The following is a 14739-nucleotide window of genomic DNA, read 5'->3' as shown; positions in this document are numbered from 1 at the left end:
AGCAATTCTACATCGGAATTTATTGTGAATAAAGTCATAAAAGTGAAGACACGTGGACCAAAAGGACCAGGCGGAAGAAATATATATTCTGTAACAGAGTTTCAAAGAAATTATTTTGGATTTACACAAGTGTGTCAGAAAACTAGAATTCCATTCTCTATACTAGGATGAGACCAGGATCACATGGTGACAAATGGAGAATACATACAAAAATACTCAAGGGCTGAAGAAGCAGTTCCAACTACAGGTTGGATCTCCCTGGTCCGGCACCCTCACGACCTGAGCCGTCCTGAACAAGGGAGTTTGCCAGACCAGGGGAGGTCAAGCTTTCAGCTCTCCCAGGACTCCCCTCCTGGCTGTGGTCCCAGCCAGTGCACTGCCAACCAGCCTGCCTGCTGGGCTTTGCTGCACAGTGGGACTCCTCACCTCACTCTGGCCAACAAGACTCATGCCCCCTGGCTAGCAAGGCTCTCTGCCCCCCGGCCACTGGCGTCACAGCCTACCAGCTGCTGGCAACCTCTGTGGCTGGAACTCTTTGGTCTGGCATTATCTGTGGTCTTGCTGGACCACGGATGTTGTGGTACATCGGAGCCCCAGACCACAGAGGTTCAAGCTGTATTGTACATACAAATGGGGGAAACGGCATAATAATTTGGAATTAGAGATGGGTCCAAGATAATAACTTCAGAAGTGGCCCTGACTTCATCAAAATGTAAGCGTGTTTGTTTAGAAGATGAGCAATCTCAACCCTCATCTCTTTATAATGAGCTACTTAGGTCAGATCCAGGTTTGAACCTATGTACAAGCACAGTCAGAGCCAAAAATTTGATTAAGATGAATGTAAGTTAAATTAATTTTCAATTGGAGGATAATGTTCAAAACCCCTTAAAACAAGAGAGCAATAAGTCAGTCTTCTTATGATTAACTTATTTTGTGGTGTCATTGCTTTGAATGGCTCAGATCTTCACTTTGTGTAAACAGTCATAGCTCTACTGCCGTCTCAGTTTTAAAATGCATATTTATCTTTAATTTCCCTTTCCCGTCTTCCAGTTATGGTTCCCCAGTATTAAATGTGTAATTAGCTAACATGCTGATGAGTGTTCGTTTAGCCATCAATGAGAAACAGTAGAAGGCACAATTCACTTGGTCAGGCAAAACACCAGAAGTGCACAACATTTAGGCTGTGTCTACACTGGCATGAATTTCTGGAACTGCTTAAAACGGAATACTATTCCATTTTAAGTTTTTCCGGAAAAGGAGCGCCTACATTGGCAGGCTGCTTTTCCGGAAAAGCCCTTTTTCCGGAAAAGCATCTGTGGCCAATGTAGACGCGCTTTTCCGGAAAAGACTACTGGGCTGTCTACACTGGCCCTTTTCCAGAACAGTGTTCCGGAATAAGGACTTATGCCCGAGCGGGAGCAGAATAGTTTTTCCGGAATAGCGGCTGATTTTGTACAGTAGAGCATTGTTGCTTTTCTGGAAATTCAAGGGCCAGTGTAGACAGCTCGCAGCTTATTCCGGAAAAGCGGCTGATTTTCCAGAATAAGTGGCCCAGTGTAGACACAGCCATATTGAGAAAAGTAGACAGGCAAAACAAAATAATATATCCAAACTTCCAAGAATTTCAATGGTATGTGTGATTTAACATGAAGATGTTTCAAATCCCTGTTTTCCACTTCTATCAAGAATAAACATGTTCATATAATGCACCAACTCTTTGCTTGGCCAAAATTAGGTGAAATGATTCATGATCATAAATACAAATGTGTTAATTTCCATGGAACATTTTAGAGTCTAAACCAGCTTTATTCATAATGCATTTAAATGTCAGGGTTTTTTTAAATTGACTGCCACTATCAGGTATGACAAGCAATCAGAGAGAAGTGCTTTTGATGTCATGTATGCTTTCCTGGTGAGATTCTGCACTGTGTTTGCTAAATGCCGGGTACTATCAAAAAGGATAGTTAAGCTATTAGCTTACTGTGACAACTTCATAAATATCAGCATCTAACTTTCTATTCAGGCTATTAAAGATGTCTCTATTTTCTCTTTGCTTACACTGGAGAGATGACACTTAATAAGGATTCTGTTAGATTTTAAAGATGCTCATTTCTGAGCTGAAATCTTTCCTGCCCTCATATATGGGGGGTGCATGTTGCCATCTGTCATGCTGTTTTGGAGTCCTGCTGTTGCATGCTGTTATCTTCCAAATACCAAACACCAGCACTAGCTCAGGCTTAACCATTTAGTGAACTCTTCCAGGTGGGAGAGCTTGATTCACTTTCCGTATTCTTCGTGTTGACATGCTCATGGCATCTGCCATGACTCTCATGCTCCAAAATCAGTAAATATAGCAAGTGAGCACACTAAGCCTCAGATCACATGGTTAGATTTATCTGGGCAGACACCAGGGTTTGTATGGAGCCAATGAGAAACCAGACAGACACAGGAATCCACCCATACAGAGTGTATTGCCAGGTGCAGTCTTAATCTGTTGTTACACTAACCTTGCTTTACCTTCAGAGGGGTAGCTGAGTTAGTCTGTAACAGGAAAAACTTAAAACAACAACAAATTGTTAGCACCTTTAAGCCTAACACAGTATCATGAGCTTTCATGGGCACAGCCCACTTCGTCAGATGACTGCAAGTCATCTTTGTTATACTGCAATACTATAGAATTGTGCATAACAGAGATAGTGAAGATCTACCACATAGGTTCACTTTATCCATTCTCTTGCTAATGTGGGCTTGTTCATTATAGGATTTTCTCCACTCCACCATTTACCTTGGAAGACTCTTCCCATAGTGAAAGCTTTTAAAAACAAATTGGAAGTGGTACCTCAGAGTGTAATGTAGGTAATATTACTGTTTTGACAGGATGATGAGCATAATCTCCTATTGTCATAAGTCTTCCCTTCTAAAATTTCTACAGGCCCGATCCTGCTGTACTTCATATGCCAAATTTCCACTGGCTTCAATGAGATTTGCGCAAACTAAGACAGGAAACTAAGATTCTATAAGAAGGCAAACAAGCAAACTTCTTAGTACACATGACATGACCAGTATTAGGCGTGTCCACTTTGCAAAATGGTTGTGTAACCCACACTGAGGACTTTAAGGTTTGCTCCCCCCCCCCCCCCCCCCCCCGGTTAGCTCTCCCCCTAAGAAAAAAAAGAGACTATTAAATTACTCACAAACAGGACTATTTCTTTAGTTCAAATAGTTGAGGCCTTTGATTTTAATCCTGACGAGCCCATATTCAAACCATATGGGAAGGTACTTAAAACTGACTTATTTTTATTTTATTGCATGATTATTCATGAAATCCTAGAAAATAAAAAAGCAAATTTGTGAGCTATAAATAAAATTCATTTTTGAAGGAGTGTCTTCCTATGATGGTTTTCCTGAATGGTTTCTAATATAACATACAAGTGCACAATGCTACACCCTATAAGCTAATGCAGTTGTCACTGGAGCTAAGCAAAACAATTTATAATAAATACCTCCCATGATGAGTTTAATCTTTTCTCTGCTTAGGAAATATCTTGATGTTCTTAAATGTATTTCTTAATCAAGGGTGCTTGGAATTCTTTGGGACAATTAAAACAATTCAGTGAATGGACTGCAAGGAGTTCTGAGTTGATATTCCGAAGTCAGACTGCATTGGCTAATTCTGATTGATCATCTTAGTAATTGAGTACCTTTTCTGTTCCCTACCTGGATGACTGTGTGATGGGGTGTGGTCACAAAAAACCCTGTGGGATTGTTCCCCGGTGTGCTGGTCATGCCACTGACTTCCACCTTCTTGCTTTTTGGGGCTCCCTCCCACTCTGTCCTGCTGAGCTAAATCCTCTGGTCTCCCCCAGGAAAGACATAGAGTTGGGGTTACCACGCCAATGCAGACACTGAACTACTTCAGCTTTGGGAGGACATAGTTCTAGGGCTCAACACTCAGGCTACGTCTACATTGGCACCCTTTTCCGGAAATGCTTAAAACGGAACAGTTTTCCGTTATAAGTATTTCCGGAAAAAGCGCATCTACACTGGCAGGATGCTTTTCCGGAAAAGCACTTTTTCCGAAAGAGCGTCCGTGCCAATGTAGACGTGCTTTTCTGCAAAAAATCCCCGATCGTCATTTTCGCGATCGGGGCTTTTTTGCAGAAAAGACTACTGGGCTGTCTACACTGGCCCTTTTCCAGAACAGTTTTTCCGGAAAAGGACTTTTGCCAGAACGGGAGCAGCATAGTTTTTCCGGAAAAACAATGACAATTTTACATTAGATCGTCATTGCTTTTCCGGAAAAGCAAGCGGCCAGTGTAGACCGCTGGCGGCTGCTTTTCCGGAATGAATAAGTGGCCAGTGTAGACACAGCCTCAGGGAACCAAACCCCAAATGAGACCCAAAACCCCAAATGAAATGTTTTACACAGTGAAAGCTTAGAAGGTAAACTATTTTTATCAATGAAAGATATGCACAGTGTGGAAAAACATCCCATCTTGATTTAATTTCCAGGGATGAAGAATCCCCACAATCCTCAATAGTTTTTTTTCCCCCAATTGTTAATTACCTCTGTTAAAAAATTGCATCTTATTTCTAGTGTGAATTTGTCTAGCCACAGCTTGCAGCTATTGGATCTTATAATACCTTCATCAACTATTTGATCCCAATATAGGTACTTATACATTTTTGAGTCATGCTTTAACCTTGTCTTTGTTAAATTAAATTAAATTAAATAGAATGAGTTCCTTGAGACTATAAGGGAAAATTTCCAATCCTTGAATTGTTCTAATAGTTTTTTCTCTGAGCCCTCTCCAGTTTTTCAACATTTTTTCCAGTTTAATTCAAAGGAAAAGAAAGAGAAAATTGTGTTATTCATCAACTTCTGGTTGTTGTGCTGGACTTAAGTGTATACATCTTCAGAAATTTTGGATACCAAAGGTTATCTAGAATATTTAAAATTTAAGAAGTGGTTAATAGTGACAATTACCTGAATGTGTTGGGGGGGGGGGGGTTAGGAATATTTTTTAAAACTGAAAGTTATGAAAATGAAAGAAATATGGTGCACTGAATAAGTATATTAAGATTAGTGGTTATAATCAGAGCTTTATTCAACTCAGGTTGCATTCTGAGCGATTGACTTGTATGGTAGTATTTGAAAGGGAAAAAATGTTTATTTTGTATTTAAGGTCAAATTCTGCACTACTGTTATATTCATTGTTACAGTTTATCAGTGGCATCGGTTGTGCAAAACTGTGTTTAAAAGGGAAGAGAAACTCTCTCAATAGCCAGATATTATCAAGAAAACTCTTTAATATTGTACTATTTTAAAGCTCAACTAATCTTTTTACATAAAACATGTTCCCATGTTCAATAAACTTGATTTTTGTAATAAGCCAATAAGGTATAGCTATTAACTCCAGGGTGCCATTTACTTTGTATTACTCCAATTAAACATTTCCAGACAATTATCTATTGTCCTCGCTCTTGAAAAAGATATTAAAATGCATGAATTATATAATAATTTGTTAGGCCTTGGAAATTAACATGGTTTCTCAAAGGGGGTAGAGAAAATTACCTTGAACAGTTAGTAATATCTTACACTTTCTACACCCTCTCATGCAGCGACTGATTGCTGACCACGTTGTTTTTTCCTACACTCATATTGTAGTTATGTTGCAAACCTAACTCAGTACATCAGGAAAGGACTATGCAGCACTTTAAAGACTAACGAGATGGTTTATTAGGTGATGAGCTTTTGTGGGCCAGACCCACTCCCTCAGACCTCACCAGACCTGAGGAAGTGGGTCTGGCCCACAAAAGCTTATCACCTAATAAACCATCTCGTTAGTCTTTCAAGTGCTGCATAGTCCTGTCTTTTGTTTCAGCAAGATCAGACTAACACGGCTACATCTCTATTACTACTCAGTACATCAAGGATGGCTTTGAAAGCCGCACATTTGTAAGGCTTGTGTGTGCTGATCTGTCAATGACTTACAGCACTGTGAACCATTGTACATTTCTACTGAAATGTAGAAACGTTTTCAGAAATATAGGATGCAAATCTTTCCCATCCTGCTCAAGGATGAAGAGGACTTGTATCATATTTGTAGAGATGGATGGCCAGAACATCAGCTGCATATGTAACCAACAAATCAACTGGGAGTGGTGCATTGTCCCATGTTGTAACACTTAGACAATTTACCAAGAGAAAGAATGAGTACTTTGCAGCCTTAGGCAACATCTACGCTGCATTGAGTATCTTATTTTGATAGCACCTAATGATGAAACAAGTTATCTACACAGCACGGCTACGTCTACACTGGCCCCTTTTCCGGAAGGGGCATGTAAATTTCACGAGTCGTCGTAGGGAAATCCGCGGGGGATTTAAATATCCCCCGCGGCATTTAAATAAAAATGTCCGCCGCTTTTTTCCGGCTTTTAAAAAAGCCGGAAAAGAGCGTCTAGACTGGCCCCGATCCTCCGGAAAAAGCGCCCTTTTCCGGAGGCTCTTATTCCTACTTCGAAGTAGGAATAAGAGCCTCCGGAAAAGGGCGCTTTTTCCGGAGGATCGGGGCCAGTCTAGACGCTCTTTTCCGGCTTTTTTAAAAGCCGGAAAAAAGCGGCGGACATTTTTATTTAAATGCCGCGGGGGATATTTAAATCCCCCGCGGATTTCCCTACGACGACTCGTGAAATTTACATGCCCCTTCCGGAAAAGGGGCCAGTGTAGACGTAGCCCACTAAGTTTCAAAATAACCTGCTATTCTGAAACATCCCTTACTCCTCGTGGAATGAGGTTTACAGGGACATCGGAATAGCGAGCCCGAAATAATGGACTTGCTGTGAAGATGCAGGATAGCAATTTGGGGATACTCCATTATCCTGAAATAGCATTGCAGTGTAGACAGAGCCTTAGTGAGAGCCATCTGGCTTTACAGCTCAGGCTGTAGAGGCTCATGCACTAAGCTCCAGAGTAAGGATGTTAAGTAATGGTTAATTTACTAGTCGAGTAGTGGATGAAAATTCCATCAGCTACTCAATAGGTACTTCCACATTCCTCCTGATACAGGAAGCAAGGGGGAGGGGAAATTGACTCGTCGACTAACTAGCCGATAAGCATTGGATAGTCAACTAGTCCTTAACATCCCTACTCCAGAGGTTCCAAGTTTGGTGCCAATGGAATGGGTTGCTCCAAGATTCAATGCTGTCATCCTTGATGTTTAATAGCTACACAAATGACCCGCCAATATGCAAATTTTCATTTATGTTGATAATGTTCAAATCGCTCCATTGGAAGTCCTATCATGACACAAGTGTGCCCCTTCATATGAAACACCATAGGTCAAGCAAAAACTCTAGGTATGTGGGTCGGCACTAGGTTTGATAGCTATGAACATGGATTGTCTTTCTTTGTCTTAGTGTAGCTGAGCTCATATTTCATCCAGTCTCCTGAAATTAACACACACTAAAAGGAGACTTTCCTCAACAGGAAATGGATAGTGAGTGAATGGTGATTGACACTACTGTGTTTTAAAAGCACTTTACAGATATTGACTTTTTCCAACTGAACTTTTTGGCATGTTGTCTCAATCTTACAGCTTGCATATTTTTGAAGGAGGAGAAAAAAGTTTCAGCAGCCACAAAGGCTCCTGGTTACATGAGTCACTCACAAGCCTTTGAATACCTGTTGTAAGTTGCCATTTAAATGACACTACCACGACAGCTGTGGATCAGTGCCACTAGGGAAACACTGGTTGCAAACGATTGATACTTTAGTGCACTTGATGGAATAGCTGTCCTTCACTGTACGGTCTACATATATTGATTCATTATCCTAATCTTCTGTCACTTAAATGATAGGTACCCTTTGAGTCCATCACCAATTTTGTTAGGTATTGACACAATAATATTTTACAACTTTCTCATTTTTTGTTTGAGCATCTATCTTTATTTTTGGCTTTATTCTCCCAGGTAACAAGACACAAATCAGAGATAAAAATCATAGTACAACACTCTCAGGAGATGCTGATCTTGATTTCTTACCATCATCCACAACTTTTTTTCATAGGTTAGGAGCCTATTTTACCCAACAGACTTTGCAGCTTTACATTTATTTTTATAGTAGGTCTTGAAAAAAATCTTTTCTGAAAGATTGGCTTATCGATCCCAAAGAGTATAGCAAATTACAGCCAGCCAAGGATCTGGCCTCAAGAGTACTATTTCAATGATAGACTTCAAATATTTTCTTTATTTTACACATACTCGTATAAAACAAAAATCTCATTTTTAGTTTTCTCTCTGAAATAACACCTCTGAGGATCTATGGAAATACTCACAAGAAATAGATCAAAATCTAGCTCAAACTGATGACACTTTTAGTAGAATGATCCAGGCTAGACCAGACAGTTTTTAATGCCACAGCCATTTGGTGGCTTATGAACAACACTGGAAGTTTTCAGAGAGTTAAGTCCTGCATTTATGCTAAAACAAGTTCATCAACTAGCAAGTCAGTAGTGGTCTGCCTTGCTACTGTACATGTAGCCATCATCTTGTAATTAGTTGTGATTTTGGAGTTTTCACTTAGGAATAATTTTAGGGCTCTGGATATCATGCCAATTTCCCTTGCCTATGAAAAATTCAGTAGATAGTCTTACCATCATACAATCTCCTTGTCCTCAGTTTGGGATCCAGTCTTTCATTTGGTGCTTTGGCAAAACTTCCACTGCTTGGATATGTTGACTAAGTAAAGAGTGCAGAAGAGAGTCCTTTGCCTTTCACAGCAGGTATTTCTAGATCAGGAAACTACCCTCTGGGCCAATAGTCTGAAATTCCCTCCATCAAAACAAGGGTGGCCACACACTAACCCCAAAGGAGAAGAACCCCGCCTGAGCCGCATGGACCGAACTATGGCCTGCCCCTTTAACTCCCCAGCTGCTGGAGGAAGCAGAAGTCTGCCCTGAGCTCTCAAGCCAGAATGGCCTTCGGTACCTTGGAGAGACTGAGGACTGGCCTGGATTGCCGGGTCTTTGCTCCAAAGAGGGGACCTTCTACTCCCGACCCAAAGGTTAAGATTATCATGACCCCGAGAACCAGCAGACAGCGTGGAGACAGGTAGATGTTCAGGGGGAGTGAAGAAGTGGCCCAGGAGAAGCCGATGACGGTCAGGCTGATCTCATAACGTTCTAGAGTGTGTCAGCATATTGCAGGCTGGATCTCTGCAGACCCCAGTGGCAGCCAGGGCTGCCACTACTAGCATCCTGGGCCGGGACACGGTGGAATAGGGAGGGCCCACATCCTCCCTGCCAACCCATATATTGGGTGGAAGTCTCCCTCTCCCGGCTCGTGCCAAGGTAACTGTATTTGTTGGGGTGCCCCACCCTGAATCAGGCAGTCTTGACACACCCTAAGTGATTTAGTCACCTGTTAATTTACCTGACCACAGGTTCCCAAAGGGAAGAAACAAAGTGAGTGCTTCCAAATCAAGTTAGGACACTTTTTCACCACTGATACTTTTATGACCATTTTTTACTATCCTCAGAACCTGACTGCAACTTTCTCCATGCAAACACATTACTAACCAGGGGGATTAGACACGAGCCTTCCTCCCATGCTACCCTCCTCAGCAGCTGCCACTACTGAGTCTTACAGGTTTAAAGAAAGGCTGCTGCTCTCTCCTTTCTCTCCTGCTCCTAAGACAGGCATCTCTGAGATAGAACCTTATCCCTAGTAGACATGACATCTCCCTCAACCCCATACAAATAAACTCTTGTGGCCTCCATTCTAGGAACTCCCAGGGTAAATATCAAGAGAATAAGGAATTCAATGATTTCTCCTTGATATCTCCCCTATTTTGAACTTTTTACCAAAGTAAAATGGAATATTTTACCAGTGGTGTTTATAGCTGTACTAGAAGACTTACCCAGTGGTGCCAGAATCCTTCAGGGCAAGGGGCTGGCAGTGTGAAGGAGGAAGGGAGTGTGCAAGAGTGAGTGTTGGAGGCTGAGGAGGGGCTTAGGTGGGGGGAGGGTCCCGCTGTCAGGGGTCCCTAGTTCGAACTAGGGTGGCTAATGTAGGCATTCGAAGTTGCAAATGAAGCCCGGGATTTAAATATCCTGGGTTTCATTTGCATCTTGCCGGGCACTGCCATTTTTAAATCCCCGTTAGTGCGGACTCTGTGCCCGCGGCTACACGTGGCACGGAGTAGGTAGTTTGAATTAGGCTCTCTAATTCGAACTACCGTTACTCCTCACGACGTGTAGCCACAGGCACGGAGTCCGCACTAACGGGGATTTAAAAATGGTGGTGCCCGGCAAGATGCAAATGAAACCCAGGATATTTAAATCCCGGGCTTCATTTGCAACTTCGAATGCCTACATTAGCCACCCTAGTTCGAACTAGGGTGGCAGTGTAGACATACCCTGAGAGAGAGAGAGATTGCATTGCCAATGTCTACATTAGTGTCCTAGACTGCTGCAAGAAGAGGTGGGATGGAGCCCTTAGACTGCATTCTCTTTAGCATAGACTATTATATGGATATACAACACAGAATATTGTCATTCTGCAGCAACTGAGAGACTGCTACAGATGGGGGAACCAGAAGGCACATGTACCAGAGCAAGGGCACTCTTAGGGTGTGTCTAGACTACAGAGTTTTGTCGACAAAAGTGGACTTTTGTCGACAAAACTATACCTGCGTCTACACTACCACTGAGTTCTGTCGACATAACGTCGACAGAACTCAGTTTTGTCGACGCTGGTAAACCTCATTTTACGAGGCATAACGCCTTCTGTCGACAGAGTTCTGTCGACAGAAGGTGTTATTGCATGTAAACTATCCTTGCGTCTACACTGCCATGTCGACAAAGCAGCTTGCTTTGTCAACAGAACTGAATGTAGTGTAGACGCTCTTTATCGACAGTATCTGTTGACAAAACTTCTGTCGACAAAACCCTGTAGTCTAGACGTACCCTCAGTGAAGGGCCCTCAACTATGGAGCTCATGGATAGCAATGAGCACTCTTTTTGTCACCTTTACGACACGACGCAAGAACTACTATTTTTGTTCACTTACAAGGAAGAAGAATGGTTCAGCTTAGGAACTAAAGAGCACCTCTGAAATAGCTAAAAGGGATGAGAATGCCCAACAAATAGTTAACAGTTAAAATGCCATACAATAAATAAAAAGTTAGACAACAGGATTAAAGAGGCCTTCTAGACTGAACACAGATGCTGATAAATACAAGAGCCTGAAAGATTGTACCAGTATATATTTGAAATTTTTTTCCTGGTACAGTTGCAGAAATTAAAAAACCATGGAAAATTGGGCAAAATAGGAAGTGAATTCCCATAGTCGTTCATAGGATTACGTTCTGGAAAATCTTTCCTGAAAAGAAAATCTTATTGTACTTAAATTAGAATGATGTACAGTAGAGGTTACAATTTGAGCAAGGTTAACATGCTCAAGATCCATAATAGGAACACCTTGGGGACAAAAGCTGTGGAGACTGCTGCTATGATGGGTAGGTACGGAGAAAGAGGTCGACCTCTAGTGTCATTGGTGGGTCACTTTCCTGGCATGGACAAGTCATTCTTTTACCGAACCTGGTTTGGCCACCTTTAGGAATAACATCGTGTACTGAATTAAAGATGGAGTCAAAGCCTCATAGCTCAACTTCCACGTTTGTTTTTGGCAGCTCAGGACAGAGTCTTAATTATGTTTCCTAAAATTATGTTTTATTTTACTGGATGGAAGCCAGAATATTCCACTTAAAATATTTCAAAAATGGGATAATGCTTTCAGTGACTTACCAGACAGTGAAAGAAAAATGAGTCTGTAAATGCCTCATGAAGGCTTTTTTTTTAAAGGGGGGTGGGGGGAAGAGACACGGAGGAGCGTGAAGGGTTTTTTCTTTTCATTTTCAGGTAATTCATCTAGAACTTATACAAAATTCACAGCACAAATACTTTGAAAAATGAGCTCTGAGTAGCACATGATAGTTGTGCTTCTACCTCCTGCATTATAATCTTTTCCATGTAGACAGCTGCTTCCATTTAGAATTTATTTTATTGCCACTTACTGTAACAAAAAAAAAAAAAAAAAACACACAACTTGTTGCCCTTCCCAAAAGGCAAAGTTGTTGATTCTTTTGCAAGTAAACTTCAAGGTCAAATGTAAACCTTTTAAAAGAGAAAAAAAAAATCAATCAAAACTCATTTCAAGCAAAAAGTCCATAATGTGGGTGCCAAATACATAAAGCAACAAGGAGACAGAAATATTAATTAGAGCTCAGGCCACCAGCCAAACTTTTAGTTGACTTTAATAATGGAGCCAGTAATTTCAGAGCCATCTCGATATTTAGGGAGCTAGACAGTCAATAAAAGATGGTTTTCCATTTTTTCTCTAAATTGTTTTTTGTCTGCATGTCCGAACACTGCCGGGACCATGGTGCTGATTCTCAGCTCTAGTGTCACGGTGCCTACCACACACACTTCCTTCTCCTTTCCATGGCCCTGGACAACAATAGGCCTTAGGGTGCCAGGACTGACTCTTGGGCTGTGTCCAGACTCCATGCCTCCTTCGACGGAGGCATGTAGATTAGCCACATCGGAAGAGGGAAATGAAGCCGCGATTAAAATAATCGCGGCTTCATTTAAATTTAAATGGCTGCCCCGATCTGCCGATCAGCTGTTTGTCGGCAGATCGGGGGAGTCTGGACGCGATGCCCCGACAAAGAAGCCTTTCTTCATCGACACAGGTAAGCCTCGTGAAACCAGGTTTACCTGTGTCGATGAAGAAAGGCTTCTTTGTCGGGGCATCGCGTCCAGACTCTCCCGATCTGCCGACAAACAGCTGATCGGCAGATCGGGGCAGCCATTTAAATTTAAATGAAGCCGCGATTATTTTAATCGCGGCTTCATTTCCCTCTTCCGATCTGGCTAATCTACATGCCTCCGTCGACGGAGGCATGGAGTCTGGACACAGCCTTGGATCGACAGGTTAGGTGCGTAAAGTTTAAGCTGATACAAACTCGTCCTTCTTCCTGTAAGTGTGCTATATGGGCAATGTGAAAGCACAGTTGAATAGTGTCCCATAACTTGATATGACCTTTTTTGAAGGTGGGGGGGTGGGGGAGAGAAGAGGGAGCTTGAATCTCTATGGAATAAAATTTATAATTACATAAATGTATATATATCGCGAGCGACAAATTCCATATATGAAGTATATGAAGTATTAAAAGCAGAAAAAAAAACCTCACAATATAAACACAACTCAGAAAAATGACCTGAGGCCAGGTAGAGTAGTTATCCATTTGTAAAAAATACTCTGAATACGAGACACAATAGAAAAATACTGTAACAGGAGTGGTAAAGATATGAAATCAATATATTTTTGACAGAGTGTACATGAGATCTCACAGTCTTTTCATAGGAAGGGTTAAAAACCACTGCAGACTTCCCAAGGTGCCAGAAGTCTGAGTTAACAACTCATGGCTCACAGTATTGGAATGGGAAACAGCCAATTTTTAGACATTGACTCCGCTTTTTTTTTTCTCTTAAAAGAAGAGGTCCTTTTTCCATTAGAAATTTAAAATTGTTTTCACTGAACAAAATAGCACCATGATAAAGCAGAGCTGAGACCAAAGGTCTCATCTCCCTTTCTTGGAGGTGGATAACTTTGAAAGCCTCATGTGAGGGGGTTCACTCACCATTATAGCACCCCCTGTTGTCTGTCCTAGGAATTCACTCCTTCTGCTGGCAGGGTACCTTCCCTCAGGTGGTGTTTCCCCTCCTTCCTCCAGGCCGCGGCGTCCTCTTCAGGACACGGCCCTCCGGCAGTGCCCACGTCAGTCTGAGCCCCCCCCTTCCGGGGGTTGTTGTTTCTTCAGCGGGCCGTTCTTCAGGCCCTGCAGTCTGGAGGTTTGCTTGGCCAGAGCTCCCCCAGCCCTGCCTTAGCTCCAGGGAGCCTCCTACTCCCCAGCAGCCAGGCTCACTGCCCTCCCCCTGGGAACAGCAGCTCATCCTCTTATATAGCCCCCACCTGGGCCCTAATCAACTAATACAGCCTCAGCTGGGGCTAAACTCCCGGGCCCTGCTCCAGGCTGGGGTTTGCCCTTAAAGGGCCAGTGCAGGGCGAACGCCCTGTCACACCTCACTACAGCAAATGTACAAAGTGTTTGGACTTAAAAAGAAGGGCTTTTGTCATTAATGCCCCTGTTCAGGAGTGTGTGAGACTCAGACTCAGCTAGGACGGCATGTCTGATGTAACCAGTAGGTGTGTGCATGCACTTCTACCCCAACCAAGACATAACCTGCTCCCAGCACCCAACCCCTTCTATCCTACTCACAGACCTCAAGACCCATTGGTCTGGGAGGAGTTCAGCCAAAAATCTTTTCAACCTCCTGCCCCCACCGCTGCAGGCAGTGCAGCAGGATAGCCTTACAGAGTGACACATGAGCACACCTCTTTTCATCCTCCTATGGCTTCCCCTGTAGGAACAATTGCTGGAGTTCTAGGTTTGTGCTTATTTTTACCACTGTTGAATCAATAGAGAGATTTTATCTTCTTTCGTACATCAGTTTCATATTAAAGAAAGAGTCACTGCTGGTGATGTTAGATTCAGAGGGGGTAGTCGAGTTCGCCTGTAACTGGAAAAGCTTAAAAAAAACAACAAATAGTCTAGTTGCACCTTAAAGACTAACACAACATGCAGATGGTATCATGATACCATCTACATGTTTT

This window comes from Pelodiscus sinensis, chromosome 13 (genome assembly GCF_052426305.1).
Source record: "Pelodiscus sinensis isolate ZL-2025 chromosome 13, ASM5242630v1, whole genome shotgun sequence".
NCBI classification, from domain to species: domain Eukaryota; kingdom Metazoa; phylum Chordata; order Testudines; family Trionychidae; genus Pelodiscus; species Pelodiscus sinensis.
The sequence above is the reverse complement of the archived record's forward strand: the minus strand, read 5'-3'. Positions refer to the sequence as shown.